Source organism: Brassica napus, unplaced genomic scaffold (assembly GCF_020379485.1).
Source record: "Brassica napus cultivar Da-Ae unplaced genomic scaffold, Da-Ae ScsIHWf_1615;HRSCAF=2228, whole genome shotgun sequence".
Classification (NCBI taxonomy): Eukaryota; Viridiplantae; Streptophyta; class Magnoliopsida; order Brassicales; family Brassicaceae; genus Brassica; species Brassica napus.
The window spans coordinates 117,501-125,944 of record NW_026015032.1 but is presented as its reverse complement, the minus strand read 5'-3'; positions in this window follow the sequence as shown (position 1 = coordinate 125,944).

Sequence of the window (8,444 nt, the reverse complement as noted above, 5' to 3'; positions counted from 1 at the left end):
TGGGAATATACGTAGGATATGATTCCCCAAGCATTATAAAGTATCTTGAGCCAACAACCGGTGATTTGTTTAAGGCCAGATACGAAGACTCACAGTTTGATGAGTCCACATATCCGTCCTTAGGGGGAGATAACAGCCGGTTGATTTCAAAAGATTTAGAATGGTTTAGACCATCAACATCTTGGCAAGATCCTCGGACTAGAGATTGTGATCTAGAAGTCCAAAAGATTATACATCTACAAGAGCTAGCTAACAAGTTGCCAGATACATTTGCTGACCCAAATAGAATGACAATATCACACAACCCGGCTTGTAATGCACCCATAAGATTGAACGTCCAAGATGGACAATGTCAAGTGGCTACAGAGTCTAAGCAACGTTTAAAACGTGGTAGACCAATTGGTTCCAAAGACAAACAGCCTCGGAAGTCCAAGAGAGGTGCTGGATCCGAGAGCATCAAGGAAACCGTCCAGGACATAGATGGACCGGTCGAGCCGACCAAGACGGTCGAGCCATGCGTACCGGCCACACCCGATGATCCGGCCGTTCCTCAAAGTGAGGTCCGGGACGCTGGGCTTCACGGGACACAAGAGCCGGACAACCAAGAGATCTCTATAGACCATGTAATGTCCAGGAAACAATGGAACAGAAAAGATATCAACGTTGATGATTTATTTGCATACAAGGTAGCACTTGAGATCATGGATAAAGATGAGGATCTAGAACCCACGTCCATACAAGAATGCATGCTAAGATCAGATTGGATCAAGTGGAAAGAAGCTATTAACGTGGAGTTAGAATCATTGAGAAAGAGAGGCGTTTTTGGCCCTATAACATTGACACCAAGAGATGTCAAACCAGTGGGATACAAATGGGTCTTTGTAAGGAAGAGAAACGAGAAAGGAGAAGTAGTGAGATACAAAGCACGGCTTGTAGCACAAGGATTCTCCCAAAGACCTGGAATAGATTATGAGGAGACTTACTCCCCTGTGGTGGATGCAACTACACTGAGGTATCTAATCAGTCTGGCAGTGAAAGAAAACATTGACTTACGCCTAATGGATGTAGTAACTGCATACCTATACGGACCACTGGATAATGAGATACATATGAAAGTTCCAGAGGGCATTGAGCTCAAAGACAAGAAAGGTTCTCGAGAACAACATTGCATAAGGTTGAACAAAGCCTTATATGGTTTAAAGCAATCAGGTCGAATGTGGTACAATAGATTATCCGAGTACCTAGTGAAAGAGGGTTATAAGAATGATCCAATAAGTCCATGTATATTCATAAAGAAGTTTGACAGCAAGGGCTACGTGATCATGTCTGTCTATGTGGACGACCTGAATATTATAGGAACCTCTGGAGAGATTTCCCAAACCGTTGAATGTCTAAAGAAAGAATTCGAAATGAAAGACTTAGGGAAGACTAAGTTTTGTTTGGGATTACAGTTTGAGTATAAAGAGAATGGCATCCTTGTGCACCAAGAAACATATACGGAAAAGATACTCAAGCAATTCAATATGGACCAGGCTCACCCCTTGTCGAGTCCAATGGTCGTGAGGTCCTTAGACCTTGAGAAGGATCCATACGGACCTAAGAAGCCGGACGAGGAAACACTCGGACCGGAAGTGCCTTACCTAAGTGCCATTGGGGCCTTAATGTACTTGGCTAGTCATACTAGACCGGACATAAGCTTTGCCGTGAGCTTACTATCAAGGTTTGGTTCATGTCCAACCTTAAGGCACTGGAACGGAGTGAAACATCTGTTCAGATATCTGCAAGGAACAAAGGATCTCGGTTTGTTCTACACTAACCGACCAGGAGAGAACATGGTCGGATATGCAGATGCTGGGTACTTATCTGACCCACACCAGGCTAGATCTCAAACGGGATATGTATTCATACATAGTGGAGCCGCAATATGCTGGCGTTCTACTAAGCAAACCTTAGTGGCCACATCATCCAATCATGCCGAGATCATAGCCATGTATGAGGCAAGCCGGGAGCTTGTCTGGTTGAGGAACATGACCGGCCATGTCTTAAAAGAGAGTGGTCTGGCCGTGGGACAAGAGAAGGAGGAGCCAATGATCATCTACGAAGACAATGCAGCGTGCATTGCTCAGCTCAAGGAAGGATACATCAAGGGAGACAGGACCAAGCACATCCTGCCCAAGTTCTTCTTCACCCACGACTTGCAGAAGGCAAAGGAGGTTCAAGTTCGATCAAGCGACAATTCAGCCGACCTTTTCACCAAGTCTCTGCCTACCTCAACGTTCAGGAAGCTGGTTCATCAGATAGGGATGCGCCGGCTGAAGGATCTTCAGTGATGCCTTCATCAGGGGGAGTATCATGCGTTGTACTCTTTTTTCTGTCTATGGTTTCCATTTTTCCCACCTTGGGTTTTTGGTTTTCCTAGAGAGGTTTTAACGAGGCAACATCGTGCATGGTACGAGCCCATATGGTTATAGCATCCAAGGGGGAGTGTTATAAAACACATGTGGATTGCTAGTAACCATGTAAAGGAAGAACGGACCGCGTCCAGGCCCAAGTCCAAGACCGTGTCCGCACAAGGAGAGAGAGTCGGCCAAAGCATTGGACCGACCTTAGATTTAGGAAGTTTCCTTTTCTCTTCATGTTTATCTATAAGAGGTTTTCCTTTTTACTTTAGGATAAGGATTTGTACTATTTCCTTTTATCCATATCTTGTAATCCCCTATATAAGGGAACATGTTAGAAATATGAGAGAAGTGTTGCTGTGAAAGTTGTGTCTTTCTCATTAGCTCACACTATCAATATATAGTGAGGTTCATTAGGGTTTACAGCAAGGAGAGAATCTACACATTGAATACATATTGACCACAAAGATAGACTTGGTCAAAGCTCATAAATGCTCCGGTTGAATGAGTCTTCAGCTTGACTAGTCTCGGACGGAATGTAGACGGACCGGAGACGGATATAGATGGGCCGGATAGTATGGTCGGATGTAAACCTCCTTGATGGTTAATGGCAATCCACATATCCATTCAATGGATTTATAACACTCCCCCTTGGATGCCATAACCATATCGGGCTTGTAATGTGCTAACGTTGCCTCGTTAAAACCTCTCCCGGAAAACCCAAAACCCAATGTGGTAAAAAGGGAAACCAAGGAAAGGAAAAAGAGTACAACACACATTACTCCCCCTGATTTGGACATCACTGAAGATCCTTGAGTCTTCGCATGCCAATCTGCTGCGTGAGCTTCCTGAATGTGCTGGTGGGAAGTGACTTGGTGAAGAGGTCGGCTGAGTTCTCACTTGACCGGATTTGAGTGACGCTGACCTCCTTGGCTTTCTGCAACTCATGTGTGAAGAAGAACTTGGGTAATACATGTTTGGTTCGGTCACCTTTGATATACCCATCTTTGAGTTGAGCAATGCAGGCTGCATTATCCTCATATATGATGGTCGGACCATTGTCCTCGACCATTCCACTATCTGATCGGATGTGTTGGGTCATAGACCTCAACCATACACACTCACGACTTGCCTCATGCATGGCTAAGATTTCTGAGTGATTAGATGATGTGGCTGCTATAGTTTGTTTCATGGAACGCCATGATATTGCAGTACCACCATGAGTGAACACATAACCGGTTTGGGACCGACCATGGTGTGGATCAGATAAGTAGCCTGCATCAGCAAAGCCTACTAAACCATCTTTGGTTTCATTGGTATAAAATAGACCCAAATCCTTAGTTCCTTGAAGGTAACGTAGGATATGTTTAATTCCATTCCAGTGCCTTTGGGTCGGACATGAACTAAAACGGGCTAGGAGACTCACGGCAAAACATATATCTGGTCTAGTGTGGCTAGCCAAATACAGTAACGCTCCTATGGCACTGAGGTAAGGCACTTCAGGACCCAGGACATTCTCATCATCCTCTTTAGGACGGAATGGGTCAGTGTCCACTCCAAGGGACCTCACGACCATTGGGCTGGTCAATGGGTGAGCCTGGTCCATGTTAAATCTCTTGAGTACTTTTTCTGTATATGCCTTTTGATGCACAAGGATTCCTCCTTTTATGTACTCAAGTTGTAACCCCAAACAGACTTTAGTTTTACCTAGGTCTTTCATTTCAAACTCTTTCTTGAGATATTCAACTGTTTGGGCGATTTCCCCAGGGGTTCCAATGATGTTCAAATCATCAACATACACTGCTATGATAACAAATCCATTGTTTGCAAACTTCTTTATAAAGATACATGGACTGATAGGGTCGTTCTTATAGCCAACTTTGGCAAGGTATTCGCTTAAGCGATTATACCACATTCGACCACTTTGCTTAAGTCCATATAAGGATTTGTTCAGCCTTATGCAGTGTTCTTCTCGAGAACCTTTATTAGCTTTAAGCTCAACACCCTCTGGTAATCTCATATATATTTCATTATCCAGTGGACCATAAAGGTATGCGGTTACAACATCCATTAACCGCATATCCAAATTTTCTTTGATGGCCAGACTTATTAAAAATCGAAATGTAGTTGCATCCACCACAGGGGAGTATGTCTCCTCATAATCGATTCCTGGTATTTGTGAGAATCCTTGTGCTACAAGCCGTGCTTTGTATCTTACAATTTCACCATGTTCATTTCTCTTCCTCACAAATACCCACTTATATCCCACTGGTTTAACATTATAAGGTGTCCGGATAATCGATCCAAAGACATTCCTTTTCTTAAATGATTCTAACTCCACGTTTATGGCTTCTTTCCATTTGAGCCAATCTGATCTTTGAGTGCACTCTAGTATAGACGTGGGTTCATGATCCTCATCTAAGTCCATCACATCAAGGGCTACTTGGTATGCAAATATATCATTGATGTCGACATCTTTCCGGTTCCATCTTGTCCCAGACATTAAATAATTAATTGAGATCTCATCATTAGCACCTTCAGTACCATGAGGCTCGGCGTCCCGAGTCTCATTGGTTGGTACCTTAGGCATGGCCATTTCGGCCTTGTCTGGACAATCTATGACCTCGGTTTCTTTTGCACCTTTCTTTAGTTTCCGAGGTCTTTTATCTTTGGAACCAATTGGTCTACCACGCTTAAGACGTGCTTTAGACTCTGTAGCCACTTGATTGTGTCCATCATGGACATCAATACTTATTGGTGCATTACAAGCTGGTATATAGGACTTAGTCACTCTTTTCGGGTCAGCAAAGGAATCAGGCAATTGATTAGCTAGCTTTTGCATATGAATTATTTTCTGGACTTCTAAATCACATGATTGAGTCCGAGGATCTTGCCATGATAAGGATGTTTGATTCCATACAATTTCTTTGCCCAGCTTGTTATTTTCTCCCCCTAATGTTGGGTACTCTGATTCATCAAAATGACAATCAGCATATCTGGCCTTAAATAAATCTCCAGTAGTAGGCTCAAGATATTTAATAATGGTTGGAGAATCAAAACCAACATATATTCCCATCCTCCTTTGAGGTCCCATTTTTGTTCTCTGTGGTGGTGCAATAGGGACGTACACAGAACATCCAAATGTTTTGATATGGGATACGTCTGGTTCATGACCCGAGAGTAATTGGGATGGAGAATATTTATGTTCACTGGATGGCCTTATGCGTATTAATTCAGCAGCATGTAATACCGCATGTCCCCAAGCTGATACTGGTAGCTTCGACCTCATGAGTAATGGTCGAGCAATCAACTGGATTCTTTTAATGAAGGATTCGGCCAATCCGTTCTGTGTATGTACATGTGCCACGGAGTGTTCCACACTTACCCCCATGGACATACAGTAATCATTAAAAGCTTGGGAACTGAATTCGCTTGCATTGTCAAGACGTATAGTCTTTAGTGGAAAATCTGGAAAATGGGCTCGCAGTCTTATGATCTGTGCCAATAGTCTTGCCAATGCTAAGTTTCTAGATGATAATAGACAAACATGCGACCATCTGGTCGATGCGTCAATGAGGACCATAAAATATCGAAATGTCCCACAAGGTGGGTGTATTGGTCCACATATATCACCATGTATTCTTTCCAGAAAGTTTAATGTTTCCTTACTCACCTTTCCAGGTGATGGCCTTATTATTAATTTCCCTTGTGAGCATGGAATACATGTAATGCTCATAGGGATAGTTATCCTATCTTTCAAGGAATGGCCAGTTGAGCTCGAGATTATTTTGCGCATCATGGATCTGCCAGGATGGCCAAGCCTTTCATGCCATTGTTTAAAGGCTTCTCTGAACTCATTAGGAATTGAAGTGTTAGCCTCACTCGATTTTATATTGGCACAATAGAGGCCTATTGATATAGCAGGGATAGTCTCTAGGACTTTCTTATGGCCTTGGGCATTTTCATAAATCAAGAGGAATTCTTTCTTTCCCTCGCCCCTAGTTTCAACATGTAGATCATTCATGCGAATGTCTTTGAAACTTAACAGATTTCTCTTTGATTTAGGAGAATATAATGCATTAGAGATTTCTAAATGCGTGCCTTTAGGCATCACTAAGTGAGCCGGGCCATGGCCTTCAATAAGGCTGGCCGGTCCTGCTATAGTATTTATTTTGGCACTCTTTAAAATGAGGTTAACAAAATATCTTTTGTCTTTTAATATAGTGTGACTTGATCCACTATCCACTACTAGCTGGTTCTTGTCTTCTTTCATTTCTGAAAATAGACAAGAGTCAACACCTTAGACATTACTTAAGGTTTAAAGTATGTTTTAATGGCTTTGTTTTATGTTCTTAATAATTTCAACTTTGTATAAGGCATATATAAAGTAAAAACTTTATTTCATAAATAGAATTGCCAAAGTCATAGAACAAAAGACATAAAGCCAAATCAAGAATTCAAAATGCAAAGACAAAAGCAATATGATATCGAAATCTTCATATTCAGCCACTTGTAAGGAGGTCTGAAGTCTCAAAGTCCTCATGATCATCTTTGTCATGGGCTTGATCATCCTCATGGTCCAGATCATTCTCATCATCATAATGGACCAAATTTGCCTCAGAGTTCTTGCCCTTTATGCTCTCCTGGTAGAGCTTAACAAGGTGTTGGGGAGTTTTGCATTTATTAGCCCAATGATTGGTCATCCCACAACGATAGCAAGCAGATTTGGTCGAGCTCGAGCCATGGGTTTTGAAGTCGGACTTATACCCATGGTTAGCTTGATGACCTCGGCTATAGCCTCGGCCTCGGCTGCGACCAAGATGGTCTCGTGGTTGAAATCCACGGCCACGTGGTTGAAACCCACGGTTACGACCTTGCCATCTACCACGGCCTCTCATGCGACCACGGTATGACTCTCTTGGAGTCTCATCTTTTGGCTCTACGGCCGCATGTGCCTCAGGCAATGCTTTAGCACCAGGAGGCCTTAGCTCACTGTTCATCATGAGCAACTCATTGTTTTGCTCAGCTAGCAACAAACAAGAGATTAAGGCAGCATAAGTGGAGAAACCTTTCTCTCGGTACTGTTGCTGAAGCACAACATTGCTGGTGTGGAATGTGGAGAATGTCTTCTCCAACATATCAGCATCAGTAATAGTCTCACCACAAAGTTTCAACTTTGAGACTATTTTGAACAAAGCCGAGTTATACTCTTCCACAGACTTATAGTCTTGGATTCTCAGGTTTCTCCAATCATAAAGGGCTTTTGGCAATATCACAGTTTTCTGATGATTAAATCTGGTTTTCAACTCTGTCCAAAGTTCCAGAGGATTCTCAATTGTGAGATACTGGTCCTTGAGACCTTCAGCAAGGTGATGGCGAATGACAACAATTGCCTTGTAATTATCCTTGTCTGATGGCTCAGTGCCTTCAGTGATAGTATCACCAAGGTTTCTGGACCTTAAGAGGATTTTGGTATCAAGCTCCCATTGGAGGTAATTATCTCCGGAGAGATTGAGGGAAGCATATTCAAGGTTGTTGATTTTCGACATCTGAATCAAATATCCATAAAGGAGTAAGGATTCATAATATAATTCAGGATTTGAATTTATATGCCAAGGGGATTGATGATTTATTTAATGATGGTTTATTATGCATTTTATTTTTCAGAAAATATTTTATATGCATTAAAATGTTCAAGATATTTGTAAACCAAAATAGATTTTCAGAATCGGTTTAAAACTTGGTTTAGAATTTCAAATAAAGCAAATATACTGAATTTTAAATGGAAACCGATTTTGTCTAACTATATGCAAACAGTGTGAATCATTTAGATGCAAACAACATGAACCACTTCAGATGCACTAGTATCATCATTGCTAAAGCTATGCGAACATGTATGATTGGTTTCAATTATGTGATACCTATGTCCAGTTTTAACAATATGATAGTTGGATGCATGCAAAGGTCAGTTCATGGATGATTCAAGTTCGATCTAATGATTTACTAAATGATGCTATCAGGTATGCAAATGATCAGTACATAGTT